The sequence below is a fragment of the Xenopus tropicalis genome, chromosome 2 (assembly GCF_000004195.4).
Source record: "Xenopus tropicalis strain Nigerian chromosome 2, UCB_Xtro_10.0, whole genome shotgun sequence".
Taxonomy (NCBI): domain Eukaryota; kingdom Metazoa; phylum Chordata; class Amphibia; order Anura; family Pipidae; genus Xenopus; species Xenopus tropicalis.
Genome location: NC_030678.2, coordinates 27251490 through 27268451, shown reverse-complemented (window position 1 = coordinate 27268451; position 16962 = coordinate 27251490). Strand labels below are relative to the sequence as shown.

The 16962-nt window shown below is 37.6% G+C and overlaps 1 long non-coding RNA gene across 2 annotated transcripts in view; it reads right to left on the bottom strand.

The window, feature by feature from the left end:
* Nucleotides 1–16962, bottom strand: part of LOC116408765 — a 220437-nt gene that overhangs the window by 134788 nt on the left and 68687 nt on the right. Inside the window, exon 1 of one of the 2 annotated variants that reach the window (XR_004221214.1) lies at nt 1819–2111. The exons of the other annotated variant lie outside the window; for it this stretch is intronic. This is a non-coding gene — a long non-coding RNA (uncharacterized LOC116408765). Of the gene's footprint in view, nt 1–1818; nt 2112–16962 lie in introns of those variants that run through there. 2 annotated transcript variants of the gene reach the window in all.

Genomic DNA, 16962 nt, shown 5'->3' with positions numbered 1-16962 from the left:
ATAACTGCTTTTATGAAGTGGAACCTGCAGAACAAAGACTACGCGGTTATGATGCCCGAGAACCTACAATCAAATGCATTCTCCCTCCTGGGCCAACCGGCTCCGAAAACACTTTTCAAACAGGGATTCAAATCAATGCAGAATTATATTTATACTATTTGTTATAGTGCGTATTGCTGTGCCAGTTTCAGGTAAAACGAGATATATTAATAAGCGAATTACAGATCCATCGATGATACACATTCCACTACACAGAAGCCTCATAAACAATGGTGTATCAGCCTCCCAGCTACTGATTGTGAGAAATATGTATGTACTAAATAAAACTATGGTTTTAGCGGAAACATAAAGAGACAGACAGAAAGAGAGACAATGAGACATTTTATGGATATAGGAAATCTAAATTAAATCCGTGCAATCGTAATTTTGAGTTTCCTGTTAACATGATCTTGGGCGAAGTATTAAATTGTATCTAGTTTTGAAATACAAATTATGAAACATATTTAATTTCTAAATGAACTGTTAGTTTAATTAAAAAATACAACACACACACACATATATATGATAGAGCTGGAAAAGTGCAAGAAAGATAGAGCTGGATAGATGGATAGATAGATAGATAATATAGTAGTAGAAATGTCATAATTGTACTGCTAAAATTATGGATTATTAAATATATGTATGCCCCAACATGACAGTTTAATTACAAAAATACACAAACATATAGAAAGAGAATGAGAGAGTTTGAAAGTGCAGGAAAGATTGTGCTGCATAGATAGATAGATGCTAGATTATAGCAACAGAAATGACATAGTTGTACCGCTCAAATTATGGATTATTAAATATATTTGTTCCATAAAATAACTCTTACTTTAATTAAAAAATGCACATCCACATGTAATATATATTTATGCAGAGAAAGAGAAAGTGTGTGACAGTGCAAGAAAGAGCTGCATAGATAGATAGATAGATAGACATATAATATAGTAGTAGAAATGTCATGCTTGCATTACTGTTAAATATTGTGTTCTGTTGCGTACTGTTAAGTATACAGGATATCAGAGTTACTATGAGCACAACAAGAAGGGGTTAATTGCAGCACTTGCTCCCGGTTACACTACGGCTGCAAGATATTCAGATTAGACTGAAATCAGTGCAGAAACACTAAGATACATGCAACAGAAGCCCTTAGTGTGTGGGATAGAAGTGCTGAGGGAAGAACAGCAGACAGACATAGGGAGTGCAGTGGGATAGAAAGCTGCAGCCTGTGGGCAAGCACAGAACTCCAGTCTCTCTCTCTCTGTGAGAATAATTCCAAAATAAAATGGCAGTTTGAGGGCAGAGAATACCGCCACCGGCACAGTCACCCCCTCGGTTTGTGGCAGTTCCCCGTCACTAGTTTTAACCAGGGGGAGAAACTGCTCTGACTTCTTTTAAGGCAAGCATGCCACTGGGAAGTTGACTTTGGCTACCTGCCAGGCTCATGTGCAGAGGGGCCCTCATTGCAGATTCATGGACCTCTGCGCTCTTAACTACAAATAAAGAGGCTGCATTTAAGCCTAAAAACTAAAAGCAGCACCAAGAATTCATTTCTGAGAGACATTTGGGCTGCTGCAGAGTCAGGCTGCTTTCTGTTAGCCCATGGCAAACATCCCTCCGGCTTCTGAGCAGGATTTCATAAAAAAAAAAAAATCTGTTGAAGCAACCTCATAACGTGGTACGGTCGGACGAGGTGAACTTGTCGCTGGGTGCCACGGCACGTGGTGAAAGGGTTAACGCAGAAGGCAAAGAAGGAGTAAAAGGGATAAATAACCTTACCTACATGTCGTCTGGCTGTTGTGCAGATGAAAAGTTTCCTGTCTGGGCCAAACAGATATTCTTTCAGCGACCATAAAGGCTCTTTTTATTCATCCTGCGCTATAACAAACTCTTTGCTGCACTGTCCTGCGAGGGGAACTTATTGGATTCCAAGATTTACACACACATACACACATACAAAAAGAGAGAAATATGCACGCACATGCACTCACATTCCTAATACTCATTCAGGGGCCGGGGAAGAATAATACGGATTTTATCTTTAAGAAGGAAAGGATTTTTTTTTTTTTTTTAGGAAAGCAAAGAGGGTGTGGTCAGATGGAAGGCTATCCCGGAGCGAAGGGGCCTACCCCACACTAGTACCTAAACGCTAGCAGAGGCTTTACTGGGAAAGCAGCCAATGAAATGACTTTGTTTGACCCAGCTGCCAATCTTTCCCAAAGCAGCGAGCCAGACTAAACACTGACACTATTTTAACTGAAATCAGCCTTCGGCAGCTGTTTGCTTTCCGGCTCAGAGCTGTGCACAGCAGCCCCACTGACCCTGCACTGCGCAGATTGCTGATGTGAGGCTGCGGGCCGTACAGCGTTTATATCAGATTCCAATAATCATTTTATATATTTTTTTTTTCTTAGAGAGAGTGCCGGCTTTCTGTGGGGGTGATGGTGCAAACGGTGAAAAGTCGGTGAGACAGCATTTATTAGAATGTGTGTGTAAACACAGGGAGAGCGCCAACGCAGCAACGTGTTTGTCTCACTTTAACCCTTTCTGGTACCAGCACGGGCCGACTGGAGCTGGAAATCAGCAGCACATCCCTAGGGATTTATTCGTTTTTATTTAGAGAATAATTGCCTTACGCAATTCTGTCGCTTTTCAGTTTGTATATGAAATAGTTTTGATGATTGCTAGGCTCCTACAGTCCCTGGTAACTAAGGGGAAACTGTTGAATGCCAGATTGGAGGATGTAGAGGAAAGGGCCTAAAAATAAGTCTTCTTTTTATCTATGTGTATAAAGAAATATACAAAATGTAATCTTAATATGGAGTTTTAATATCTAATTTCACTTCATTCCAAAGTAGAAAATAAATGCAACAAAGAACTGGATCTCTATGATCAGTGGGTTAGAGGGCTGAAAGAATACATGTCCAGATTTACAAAAGATAAGAAAAAAAAGATAGATAGAAAGATTGATGCAGTGTTTTATCTCTATATGACTGTAGGATGACCAGTGGTTAGAGAGCTGCAAGAATATATGTGCAGGTTTACAACAGATAAAAAAGTGTTAAATTACTGTTAAATTCATTAATAATAATATTAAGAAACTGGCAATATGTATTAAAAAAAAAAAAAAATATATATATATATCCTTAAGAAAGGTCCTATTGAGGACTGAAACGTCGGATTCTTTTTAACAATATGTCTTAAATAAACTTTTGACATATTTTAAGGGTGTGCCAGCCACGGAATATTTATTGCTATATATATAGTAGTAGAAGTAAATGTTGTGCATATTGATGCCAGTACTACACAATCCTTGCCCGTCTGTATAGTTGTGCCATTGGCCCTATGGAGTCTGCTCAGATGAGCATTGCACATGTGTGCCTGCGGGCACTGGGGAAACCTTTAGCTAGCGCCACTCAGGACTTGCACCAAAACAAGGCTGGCACTCAACTGCGCAATTGCTGTGGGGGCAGATGCTCAGCGGCTAAAAGTCCGGTAAAAAATGTTTAATTGTGGGAAAAACAGGGCTATTTGCATCTGAAGTTTGTACTTTGTATGCTGAACTGTGGTTATCAATAAGCCTTTATGTCTTATAATGCACACGTGTTAATAAACCATGTGATATCATGTGATGTAATAAATCAAGAATCAATTTATCTGGTTCACCAGTAAGAACTAGTTTGAAGTATATTTGTTACAGGTTGTTTCCAGGGATAGCTAGAGAGATAGATGATAGATAGATAGATAGATAGATAGATAGATAGATAGAAAAACGGATGATAGATAGGCAGATTATAGAGAGACCGAGATACAGAGAGAGAGAGAGATAATAGATACATAGATAGATAGATGATAGATAGATAGATAGATAATTGGTAGATAGATAGACAGATAGATGATAGATACATAGAGAGACAGATAGATAGATATTTAGATAGATAGATAGATAGACAGATAATAGATAGATAGATAGATAGATAGATAGATAGATAGATAGATAGACGGACAGACAGACAGACAGACAGACAGATAGATAGATAGATAGATAGATAGATGATAGATAGATAGATAGACAGGCACATAGATAGATAGATAGATAGATAGATGATAGATAGATAGATAGACAGGCACATAGATAGATAGATAGATAGATAGATAGATGATAGATAGATAGATAGATAGACGGACAGACACACAGACAGACAGACAGATAGATAGATAGATAGATAGATAGATGATAGATAGATAGATAGATAGACAGGCACATAGATAGATAGATAGATAGATAGATAGATAGATGATAGATAGATAGATAGACAGGCACATAGATAGATAGATAGATAGATAGATGATAGATAGATAGATAGATAGATAGATAGACAGGCACATAGACAGATAGATGATAGATAGATAGATAGATAGATAGACAGATAGATAGAACAAAAGTATGTACAAGCTGTTGGTGACCACTGGAAAGTATCAAAAGAAGTATTGAAAGTGTAAGAGAACATTCTGTAGGCTGAGCTGCAAGCTGAACACATCCATGGAGTTACAATGCAGATAGCCAGGTCCCAGTATTGTAAAGCCCCCTTTGTGTGTGCTTGCCCATGGCTAACGCTCAGCTGCACAGCTACTTGGAAAGCCCATTGAAGCGTTGGAGATGCCTGTGGAGTTGCCTTTTCACTTCACTTCTGGGACAGCTGCAAGTACAGATCTCCCTCTGCAGATCGAGAAGCCTTAGGAGCTGAAAGGGTCTTCCCTTCCCTGTAAAGCTTAACCCCTTTGCTGCCGGAGAACTGGGGCGGCCTCATATGCTTCTCATATACAGTGTTTCCAGTTTGTCTCCAATTTCTTAGAAAAATGCGATGCAGGAAATCCAGTTGCCTAATTAAACCCGCCCCCATCTCTTCAGGTTTAAATCATGATTTGTATGATATTAGATAGAACCTAACTGAAGCCCATACATTGCACTTGCAAAATAAACAAAAATATTTTTATAACATGCCTCTTAAATGAGTTCATATTAAACCTTTCTCTTCTAATACCAATAAAGAACATCAGCAAGGGTTTCGGTGACAACGGGTTGTAGATTTTCCTTCTTTTTAACCTTCCAGATTTTATTCAGACTTGCAATTCTCTTCTCACACAGCCGCTGTTCAACAATGGAGAATTCATGCTAAAGGCCATGTACAGAAATTCCAGGCAGGCCGGCCATTTGGGTGGGCAAGCTTTGTGGCCGCACAGGGTGCTATATGGAAGAGGCCGCCATACTGACCATTATTTTTCTGTGTAAACAGAGCACACAAACTCCAAAAACAGTAATATTTATTATATTAGATCCTAAGTAAACCCAGTGAAGGCTTTAGAAAGAAGAGGCTGAATTAATACATTTTGAAAGTGTGCCCACTGTACTATTTCCCCACAGGGTGCTATTCAGCCTAACACTGGCCCTGGGTTTGAGAGGGAATTGCTACTAAAACAGCCAGGTAAATGCTCAGTTATATATATATTATTACAGGTATGGTACCCGTTATCCAGAATGCTCGGGACCTGGGGTTTTTCAGATAAGGGGTCTTTCCGTAATTCGGAACCCCTACCTTAAGTCTGCTAATAAAATTATTTAAACAGTAATTAAACCCAATAGGATTGTTTAATTATTTAAACATTGTTTAAATTATTTGATTACAATAGAGTCTATGGGAGATGGCCTTTCCGTAATTCGGAACTATGGATAATGGGCTTCCGGATAAGGGGTCCAATACCTGTACATGTATATATTTTATTGTTTAGCTACGCTCTAATCTAATACTATTCTGTAATGTAAGTCATCATCATTCAAATAATAAATAAAGACAGTGTAGAGAACTACAAAGGCTTGGTATATTAATGATTTAGAGAAAATAAACGCATTTAGCCCTCATCTTTCTTGGACTTCAGGCCTGGCCTCCCATTCACTACTTTAGGTTCCCACCACAATTTGGAAGCTTCTCCCTACTGATCTGTTATTGATTTTGGAACCACGTGTCAATAGGCGCACTTGCGCACAATTCATTCAATAGACAGGATGGGCAACTTGCACCCATATGGAGCGCAGTAACAAGTACCTTACTGAATTGCATTGCTCTCCATTGCATTCTGGTGTCCCCGTAGTTGTGGGTGTGTTTGTAAGTGACCCCTAATATCTTATTGAAATATATATAAATACTAATTATAGGTTCCCTAGCAACCAAGCAGTGATCTGATTGGCAGACAGGAATCAGAATAGCAGAGGCTCGAACTAGAAAAAAAAGATAACAATAACAATAAAGCTGTAGCCAGATAGAATTTTACATTACAAGCTTTAAAGGAGTTGGATATCATTAAATTAACTTTGAGACGTAGACAGTGATATTCGATTTGTAATTTGTCTTTTTTATGGTTTTGGAATTTTTACATTTTTTAAATTAGCTCTCAAGTTTACAATTTCAGCAGAAATCTGCTTGTTGGGGTCCAATTTATCCTATCAGCTAGGCAGTGGTCTAAATAAGAGACTGGAATATGAATAGCAGGGGGCCTGAATAGAAGGATAAGTAACAACAAGTACCAATAAAATTGTAGCCCCACAGAGAAATAGATTTTTTTTGCCTGGGTTAGTGACCCCCATTTGAAATCTGGAAAGAGACATACGAGGAAGGCAAATTATTAAAAAAAAAAGATTTTTAAAAAGGCTGATGGAAAAGTTCTGAAGAATAAAACAATCTATAACATACTGTAAGTTTGCTAAATGGGAACTGTCTTTTTAAAGATGTAGAAAAGGTGGAAAAAACATTCCAAAACTATGTGTGTGCTTATTGCCCTGCTTAATGGAAAACTATATCCCCAAAAATCCCCAATTATATTATTATATTATTTTTAGCAATATGTGCCACTGGATAATCCAAAATAGAAAATTGCCATTTTAAATTATTATTATTATTTATATAGCGCCATCAATTTACGCAGCGCTTTACAGAATAGAGGGGTACAAAGGATAAAACAGTTAACATGTACATATAAACAATTCACAAAAATGGTTTGCAGTTACATTGGATGAGGATCCACTAGGGGGAGGGCCCTGCTCGCAAGAGCTTACATTCTAAAAGGAATAAATACTAAGGGCCGCCCCCTGGGATCATAGGGATCCACCATGCACACAAACAAACCAAGGGCACACATACATGCTAGGTCACATCAGCCAATTAATGGACAGAGTTCTGCCTTTTACAACAAGATAAGATTCTTTGATAGGTCACTTAATATGATATATATATATATATCTGTTGGTTAAGTATTCATTCGGGGGGTTAAATTTTCCTTTAAAATCCAGTTCCCTTGTATGTAATCAAGCATAACACCGACATCTTGTATGCATGCCAATGAGTGCTTTAATTGCAATACCCAGTGTTCCATCTGCATATACAGAATAATATACAGCTGCAGCTGATGCATCTGGTGGTCATGCAATCATATGTATATGAATGTTTAGCTGTATATACTTTGCACCAGATATATCGCTAATATCTGTTACATCTGTATGCAAAACCTACATTTTAAACTACTGCTTCCCAAATGTATGTATGTATGTATATCTTTATTTATAAAGTGCTACTTATGTACGCAGCGCTGTACAATAGAATAAATTAATACAAACAGGGGGTTATTAAGATAATAATAGATAAATACAAAGTATAACAATAAATACAAATAAATACAAGATACAGTTGCAATAATTTAAGAGTCAAAGACACAAGAGGATGGAGGTCCCTGCCCCGTAGAGCTTACAATCTATATGGGAGGGGAACTTACAGACACAAATAGGCAAATGGAGAGACTGTCCTCCGAGGTAGCGCTTGAAATAGCAGCAGTGGGGCTCAGCCCTGAAGGCCAGTTAGGGTTACATTGGGGGAGATTGAATGTTTGCGGACCTGGAGACAGCTAAAAATCCAGCCTGTATAAGAGGGTGAAGTTTAGGGTAAGACGTTATCTATTGTCCTATATATTCTTGGAGCTATGGCTGAATGACTGATACCCCTAAATCTGTGACTGTGTAATCAGTTAAGGGGACTGTAACCAAAAGTTGGATCTTTTAGGGGGATTTTATTTAAAAAGTCCAACCCCCTAGTCCAGACTGTCTCAGTTTTTTATCTAGCGATGTTTACATGAACCATCCCCTTCATAAGAAACATTGAGTTATAAAATAGTCAAAAACTATTTTAAAATATTCAGTTTGGGGGTTCCAGGCTGTTCAGATCTCGTTCCAATAGGATATCACCCAAGTAACATATGGCGTGAGTATTTAGGGTAACTATAAGCCCAGCTGGCATGTTTAGCCCTACAAATACCATCTTATAATTGATTTGCAACTGCGCTTGTGGCTTTGAAATATACTGGCAACAGAAAGTCCACAAACTGAGGTCATTTCTAGTTTACAAGCCTTATTCATTGACGTTTGTAGGGCTTTCATGAACTCTTCCATTAATGGCTTCATGAATGGAGGGCCATTCTATTTAAAGCCGCATGTACTTAAGCCGCTTAAATGGCTTGGGGCCAAGGATATTGTGCGCAACTCTTTAAAGTTTTCCGACCAGCACAACATATCAATAGAGAGGGAATTGAAAAATAAGAATTTTAATTGGTCATCACACAGCTTTATTGACACTGCTTACAAATACAGATATACACTTTTTTGAAAGTGGAGTTAGAATTTATTGTCACCTTTAAGCTCAAAAGGTACTGTATGCCATGTAAAATGTTGGTACAGGTATGGGATCCCTTATCCGGAAAGCTCTGCATTACGGAAAGCCCGTCTCCCATAGACTCCATTCTTATCAAATAATTCAGAATTTTAAAACTGATTTCCTTTTCTCTGTAATAATAAAACAGTACCTGTACTTGATCCTGACTAAGATATAATTACCCCTTATTGGGGGCAGAACAGCCCTATTGGGTTTATTTAATGGTTAAATGATTCCCTTTTCTCTGTAATAATAAAACAGTACCTGTACTTGATCCCAACTAAGATATAATTACCCCTTATTGGGGGCAGAACAGCCCTATTGGGTTTATTTAATGGTTAAATCATTCCCTTTTCTCTGTAATAATAAAACAGTACCTGTACTTGATCCCAACTAAGATATAATTACCCCTTATTGGGGGCAGAACAGCCCTATTGGGTTTATTTAATAGTTAAATGATTCCCTTTTCTCTGTAATAATAAAACAGTACCTTGTAATTGATCCCAACTAAGATATAAATAATCCTTATTGGATGCAAAACAATCCTATTGGGTTTAGTTAATGTTTTATTGATTTTTTTGTAGACTTAAGGTATGGAGATCCAAATTACGGAAAGACCTCTTATCCGGAATACCCTTGGTCCCGAGCATTCTGGATAACGGGTCCTATACCTGTATACGTATAGTCAAATAGTGTAAAAGAGGTTTTAGCTAGAAAAGACACATCCAGTAGCTTTTTACGAGACCCCAATTCTTTGTTGCTGGAGTTAATGTCCCATTGACTTCATTAGGGTACACCATGTATAAATGTGTCTTTAAAATTCCTATACAAGTGAATCATTTGGTGAACTGTGTCAAGCTTTTTCTTTTCAGTGTCAGGGCACACTAGATAACCTGACATCCAGGGAAGAATCTGGAATAGGTCCAATTTCTGAAATCTAAATTGACCTAGTCCCACAACCTGCACCTGGACTTCCAGTATTTTTACCAGCTTGAAAAAATATACATATATGCCCCAGGTCTAAGATGGCTTAAAACAATGTTCAGCATTAAGGTGAGGTTTGGCAAGGTTGCCATGTGAGCAGATCCTCTCACTATATGCCAAGCTATGGGTGAGCGATATTGGGCTAACTCGATCACTTGGCCCAAGGGCCAAACTATTGAATTAAAACTGTGGGTATAGGTGCCATCAGACCATGGACCGCATCAACGAGCAAATTATGTCCCCGATCTGACGGAAAAATCAAACCTGCCCAATAGAGATCTGGCCAATGTCGGTCGGGGAGGCCCATTGGTGGCCACCTTAAGTCTGGCATAAAACAACACAACTTTATTAAAAGAGCAATCAGTTTGCTGTAAAGCAGGGGGGTTGGCTGGGTTGCCTAGGGTGCCTGGTTGGCTTGACCCGCCACTGCATTATTTGGGTGCAAACCTGCTGTGCATATTGGTACAGCCCACTCCATGAACAGCGGAGACAGGTACAACAATTGTGTCCAATTGCAATTATTTATCAACACTCAAATTCAATTTTTTTTTATGATTCCAATTCTTTTTCACTAAAACTCCCAATATTTGAATTAGAAATTTAGAAACTCAATTGTTCAATGTAGAGGTTAGTGGGAGTTGTCCTAGACAAAAGCCATTTTTTCAATTTGCCATTTTTCAGTTTTCTTCAAGCTTGAGTTTTATATTTGCACTCTAAGGGGCAGATTTACTAATCCACGAATCCGAATCCCGAAAGGGAAAAAATCGTATTGGAAATGAAAATTTTACGACTTTTTCATCGCTGTTGCGATTTTTCGTATTTGTCACAACTTTTTCGGCGCTGTCGCGACTTTATTGTATTTTGCGCAATTATTTCATCCCCGTCGTGATTTTTCCATATTGCGCGATAGTAAACGGCGGAAAAACCAATCTGATTTTTTCGCAACGGCGCTGATAAAGTCGCGGAAAATATAATATACCGATCATTACGAAAAAAAATACTGATCATTACGGAAAAAACGCATTCAAACGCCTTCAGACCGGTCGTGGATTAGTAAATCTCCCCCTAAATAAATGAGCAAATATATGAGTTTTTTCAAATTGTGAGTTTATTTGAATCAGAAAAAAAAACTCAAAAATGTACAAACTTGAAAACAGATAAACGAGCCCAGTACAGTGCAAGTACATCTGAGGGCAATATGTTTTATTCTAGAACCTCCATCATAAGACAAGGCTGCAGGAGTTAAACTCTGTTGTTTCTTTCAGTTTCAGTGAATTGTCCTCACAATAATTAGACTCTAAACCATGTTGGACAAATAAACAAGGCATTCCATACGCCGCTTGGTCCCTCTTATTGATTTATATGGTAGCTTACAAAAACAATTCTATCCTTGACTAAAATGACTGAAGCTCCCCAATGAATGAGATTCATTAAATAATGCATTTATATGTGGCCAATTGTTTGCAAAGCTAGCCTGATATTATTTGCTAATAAAGTAATTCACTTGCGTAGTTTCCTTCACTTATCCACTCATGACATTTTTAACTCTCCAAATTAAAAGATTTATTGAAAAAAAAACCCATCATTGAAATAGTTCATATGATTTAAATTCCAAATCTGGTGTACAAAGCCTAACATTAAGGGGAACTCTATTGAATATAGAAGCAAATGCCATGTACCGTGCCGAACAATAAACACCAGATAACGTGTCCTTGGAGATGAGTTTGAGAAAAAGCAGAAATAATGGTTAACGTACTCCCTGTTTATGGAAAGGGGCCTCAAAGAATGTGCTGAAAATATGACTTTTTGCTGCAGTGGGTTGGACAAAACAAAAGATAATTTTTAATACAGGTGTAGGATCCTTTATTCAGAAACCTTTTATCTAGCAAGCTTCAGTTTTTGGAAGGCCGCCTCCCATTAAGCCCATTTTAAGCAAATAATTCTAATTTTTAAAATTGATTTCCTTTTTCTCTATAATAATAAATCAGTGCCTTGTACTTGATCCTAAACAAGCTGCATCCATATTGGTGGCAAAACAATCCTATTGGGTTTATTTTATCTTTAAGAAATGATTAGCAGACTTATATGGTGATCTAAATTACAGATAGATTCCTTATCCAGAAACCTCCAGTCATTCCTCAGATCCTACACCTGTATATTTATTATATAATATACAGTTATTTCCTCCTATATGTAAATCTTTATTTATTTAGGGCTATTTGTATACACAGCGCTGTATATATCACCTGTTATATATATATATATATCACCTGTTAGGGATAGGTTAGGCAATATTCTTGCAATAAAGCCTGCTATTTACATTTTACTGGGGTTTTTCATCTTTTTCACAGCAGGCTCCTTGACCGCCACTCTGTGTGTGCAATGCAAGGAGAAGGCCTAGTGGAGACTTCTTTAGAAGTAGAAGCATGAGAAAAGCTGTGCTTTTCCTTACATCTTGTTTGAACTCTCCCTCCTCTTCACCCTGGTACCATGCCTTATGGAAATGGTTAACCTCTCCCTTTCTCTGGTATTTTCCATTTGTTCTACAAACAAACAATAATTCCTTTAAAAAAGCCTTTTATCCAGCTTCCCATGCTTACAAGAGTCTTCCACATTTGGTCCGTACCTGTCTGACTTTCACTCTTCCAAGTCTCCGGCTGACCCCTACATTCTCCGCTGTACACTGCTGCTGAACATGATGGTGCTTTTTACAGTAAATAGCACTAATATAATGGATTAGACATGCCACTCTCTTTGTGGCAGAATCATTTCTTAAATCCCTAGGAAAATGTCTTAGTTACCAGAGATTAAGTCAGTAGCACAATGGGAGCTACAGTATGTGGCCTGTTGGGGCCAATGTGTGACTTGATTGTGTTTGAATGTACTCACAAGCAATAAAGCCCACTACCCTCATATGAACATCTCAATTTTACTCTTCCACCAAGTCCTGCTTAGAGACAGCTCTCCAATTTTTTTTTATAGGTTCCCTTGAACCTAGTATAGGTATGGGACCTGTTATCATTTAACCATTAAATAAACCCAATAGGGCTGTTCTGCCCCCAATAAGGGGTAATTATATCTTAGTTGGGATCAAGTACAGGTACTGTTTTATTATTACAGAGAAAAGGGAATCATTTAACCATGAAATAAACCCAATAGGGCTGTTCTGCCCCCAATAAGGGGTAATTATATCTTAGTTGGGATCAAGTACAGGTACTGTTTTATTATTACAGAGAAAAAGGGAATCATTTAACCATTAAATAAACCCAATAGGGCTGTTCTGCCCCCAATAAGGGGTAATTATATCTTAGTTGGGATCAAGTACAGGTACTGTTTTATTATTACAGAGAAAAAGGGAATCATTTAACCATTAAATAAACCCAATAGGACTGTTCTGTCCCCAATAAGGGGTAATTATATCTTAGTTGGGATCAAGTACAGGTACTGTTTTATTATTACAGAGAAAAAAGAAAACATTTTTTAAAATCAGAATTATTTGCTTATAATGGAGTCTATGGGAGATGGCCTTCCCGTAATTCGGAACTTTCTGGATAACGGGTTTCCGGATAAGGGATCCCATACCTGTAACAGCTTGTTCCACGCTTGCTTCCCTGAACCAGCATATATTATTGTCAAAACTGGGGAATTTGGAAATAAAAGGACTTGGGTGTAGGTTAAAAATGCAAGACTGTGGGGGTGATTAGCCAACGTTCAAATTCAAATTTTTTCCACAATTCATTTTTTTTAGACAAAAACTCCCAAAATTCAAATTTTGGTTCACAAACTTGAATGACAGATTTTTATTAAGTGCAAAAACCCTGAAAACTCAAATGTAAAACTTCGGCATGTAAAAGCTTGCGAGTTTATGTAGAAGCCAATGGGAGTTTCCTAGGCAAAGCCAAGCCATATTTTCAATTGAAGTTTTTTGAGTTTGTTTTTTCCGAATCTGTTTTCCATATTAATAAATAAGCGTGCATTCAATTTTTTTAAAAAAAATGCAAGTTTATTTGAATGAAAAAAAAACTCTTCAATTCACAAACTCGAAAATGAACTAAATCCATAAGCGTATTCAAGTTTATAGTGTATAGATCTAGGGTTCGAGGAACGAGGAAGGACTTTTTTCCCTTTTGAGAAAAGTAAGGCCTTTGGTAATTTTCATCTAAATGGTGATTATGTGGGAGGTTGAACCAGATGGGGAGTGATGAGTGAATCTGTCCTGTTTCGTTTCACCATAAAATTCGCAAAAACGGCAAGAAAATTCGCAAAACGATGAAAAATTTGAGAAACGCATTTGTCACGCAATTTTTTTTGTCGCCCACATCTATTTTTGTCACCCGTGTCTATTTAATTTGTTGACTGGCTTTTTTTACGCGACCGCGCCCTTCTTTTGACGCAACCGGGCCCAATTTGACGTGCGGCGAAAAAAAAATTATGCGCAACGAATTTTTCCGCGGCGAAGTTTCACGAAACAATTCGGAATGCGGAAATTCACTGCGAATCCATGCCTGGCGAAAAAATTCGCTCATCTCTACAGATGGGCATTATGTATTTTAGCAACGTCTGTAAGAATATTATTTGATAATGACGTAACCATTCTTAATACGTCTGGGCTGCTGACAGAAGTTCAACAATATTTTTTATAATGTTTTTTTTAAAACCAAAAATCAACTGATAGATTTTCAAGTAAATATCAAAAGTAAATTAAAATATAAATATAAACCCCTTAGAGATTTCTATAAGCAGAAGCACATTTTTTAAATCCAGATCGCTAATTAACCATTAAGTGCTGTAATAAATCAAGAGTCTTCAATGAGTTTGTTCTTACAAACAAATGGAACATATAATTAGAATTAAAACACTTTTTCATGTATTCTGTGTTTTCAATCTCACTTTATGGGGGGGGCAATTGGAGTAGATGAATCTAAAGTTAAATTGACCCTCTTCAACTGGAAAGGCTGAAGGAAAAAACATGTATATATTTACAGTACAAGTACAAATCTGTATATTTTGTCTGCAAACCAATATCCCGAAGTCCTCAGCATAATCTTATTCTAGTACAGTGATCCACTGGCAGGGTCGGACTAGGGGGTGCAGGGCCCACCGGGGCTGCCCTGGAGGTGCCCCGCCGGCCGCGTCCCCATGTCCCCTGCTGTACCCCCTAACTCCCTACAGGGGCCCCATCTGAGCCTCCCTAACCCCCCATGCAGGGGCCCCTGCCCATTGTCCTCCCCTAAACACGCCTAAGTTTAATGCGTCAGGGGAGGAACACTGTAGGCCAGGGGAGCGCCAGCAAGGGTTGGGTCTGGGCCGCCGGGGACCACTAGTGCCGGGGCCCACCAGGTTGCATTCAAAGAGGATCTTGTGAAAAGGGGGGTCTGTGAGTACAATTTGGTGCTGCAAAAGCTTTTTTATGGTACCTTATTTTGCTAAGAACTCCACAGATGCTTTGTATGACATTATCAACAATCAATTGTTATAACATGAGCATGGTCTGTATTGTATGCATGTATGTATGTATGTATATATGTATGTATGTATGTATGTATGTATATATGTATGTATGCATGTATGTATGTATGTATATATGTATGTATGTATGTATGTAGGTATGCATGTATGCATGTATGTATGTATGTATGTATATATGTATGTATGTATGTATGTATTTATGTATGTATGTATATATGTATGTATGTATGTATGTATGTATGTATATATGTATGTATGTATGTATGTATTTATGTATGTGTGTATGTACAGTATATATGTATGTTTATATGTATATATGTGTGTATGTGTGTATGTATATATGTGTGTATGTATGTATGTATTTATGTATGTGTGTATGTATATATGTATGTATATATGTATATATGTGTGTATGTATGTATGTATGTATGTATTTATGTATGTATGTATGTATGTATGTATGTATGTATGTATGTATGTATATATGTATGTATGTATATATGTATATATGTGTGTATGTATGTATGTATTTATGTATGTGTATATGTATATATGTATGTATATATGTATATATGTGTGTATGTATGTATGTATGTATGGATATCTTTATTTCTCTAGTCAGAGCTGTGCTTTGTGTATTTACATGAATAGTACAGAAGGGATATTGCAATAAATAACTACACAAATATAAATTGCAGAGTTACAAAGAATACATGCCACATGTTGAGTGATTCAGGAGGAAGGAGGCCCTTGCCCAGCAAAGCTTACACTCTAAGTACAAATGTAATTAAGTAAGCCAAGAACCAGGCTAATATTTTCAAGCTTGCACCACATTTATCCAATGAAGGAGTTTTAATACAGTTTATATTGGCATATGATATAATGTCCTCCTAGCGCTGCTTCTGCCACGAAGCAAAAACGAGGCAAACACTGAGCACATTTGTGCAACTGAAATGCTTCTAACTGTGACCCTCACAGGCGGGACCCCAGATTTCTGCATTCCCAGGCCCCACCTCTTCCTAATCCTGCCCATTAGTGTATGCTGATTATTTAAAGATACAGTTGTCAGATTTGGCTTGCCCCGTGATTCCAAGTCAGCACATTCCAGAAAGGCTGATATTTGTGTGTGTATTCATGTGTGTATTTGTGCGTGTGCAAAAAAAAAAAAATTGTAAAAAAGACAATGATTTGACTGTTTCACCAGTGAATAGTATCCTTTAGCCTGAGTACAGATTTAGTTTGCTAATTGTGACCAAACATAAAAGACAGGGCTACACATGAATGGGGTTTATAATCTGCTTATAGAGCGTGAATAATGTGATTTTCACATACTGCTCTCTCTAATTATGAGATGTTGCTGTTTATATTATGGAGTGTGGAGGGTCAAGTGATTCTGGCTGAAGTTACATTTCTGCAACAAAGCCTTCAATAAGTGGCACTTGTAGCTTTTCATTACTCTTTTTAGTTTACATTAATTTAGCCATAATTGCTTTCAATGTCCTATGGATCAGGCAGGATGTGAAGATATGAAAACACTGCCAGCTGGATCACAGAAGAAATCTTTAAAATAAGAGTAAAACACACATGCATAATCACAAGGCAAGAGTGAAGAGTTTATTATATGTAAATGCATATGAAGTGCCTTGCTCCTTTGTTGTTCCTAGCTCTTTAAAAGTTCCTCCGAGCTAAGTGGCGGCAAGTCAATAATTATTTTCTA